This window comes from Sapajus apella, unplaced genomic scaffold (genome assembly GCF_009761245.1).
Source record: "Sapajus apella isolate SASKATOON/1434 unplaced genomic scaffold, GSC_monkey_1.0 scaffold42, whole genome shotgun sequence".
Lineage (NCBI taxonomy): Eukaryota > Metazoa > Chordata > Mammalia > Primates > Cebidae > Sapajus > Sapajus apella.
In genome coordinates, this window is record NW_022436982.1 from 9,063,052 (window position 1) to 9,064,099 (window position 1,048).

The following is a 1,048-nucleotide window of genomic DNA, read 5'->3' on the forward strand; positions in this document are numbered from 1 at the left end:
CTTTATCTCCTTTCCACTGACTAAATAAAACCAATCATCAACATTAGAATGATGCAATGTTAGGAAAAAGCAAAATAATTTTCCAATTAAGTAGAGAATAATGACTTCCTAATACAAATAAACACATACTTCTAAGCTTAGCTGTGGAAGAAGAATCATCTGGTTGGAAGACGAAGCCTGACACTTCCCAGTAAATACACTGGCCAAGAATTTAGATACTGAAAACTCAAACCTTGGTTCAAATACTGGCTATTTCACTTACATCTATTTGACTTTGAGTATATTATTTATATCTAATTTAAATTTTATAACCTATAAAACAAAGACAGCAGTACCTTCTTCATAGGGTTGACTAAGGATTGAATGAGATTAATTCATATAATTCTTTTTTTTTTCTTTCAGGGTTCCGGGACAAATGATCACCAGCTGCCCAAATGCCAAAAAATTATGCTTCTGAAATCTCTTGATGTCGATTCCGCACGAAGAGCAATCGAGTTTCTCTACATGTGCCACTCACGATAGAAGCTCTTTTTAATTTTTTTAACATAGTAATTCACAAATAGTAGCAATTCAATTAATATTCATTGTTACAGTTAGTGACTCTGGCATCTGTTAATTTTAATTCTCATAGCTCCTGCTGCAAAGGCTGGCAGGAGTAAATCTTAATAGATAGCTTGTGTATGAACTACTTTCCTTGGATCTTCTTCAGGACAAATGTGGTAGAATAAAATCTTTTAAAATATCTACTGGAGACTAATCTTAACAACATAGGCAGGGATCTAAAAAGTAAAATCTAAAACCACAGAGTTCCCCAAATCTGAAATACTACTTGTGAGTCAGAAGTACATGACACAAGTTTGCAGGATTTGTCTGGACCATTTCCTCCAATACTTGGCATAGCCATAGGTGGAGGGTATGAATTTAATGAAAACTATACAAAATCCTCTTAAAGTCTTTCTTGATTGTTGTTTTCAAAAAACAAAAACTACTCTTCTGCTATAACAATTCAAGACATTAATTTAAAGAATTTTGGGAGGCGTGCCACATT

General features: G+C 33.5%; 1 non-coding gene across 1 annotated transcript; it reads right to left on the reverse strand.

Moving 5' to 3' along the window:
* Positions 1-399: 399 nt before the first annotated feature.
* Positions 400-533, reverse strand: LOC116566193. Its single transcript, XR_004275790.1, has one exon. It is a non-coding gene; the product is annotated as a U11 spliceosomal RNA (small nuclear RNA).
* Between the last annotated feature and the right edge of the window lie 515 nt (positions 534-1,048).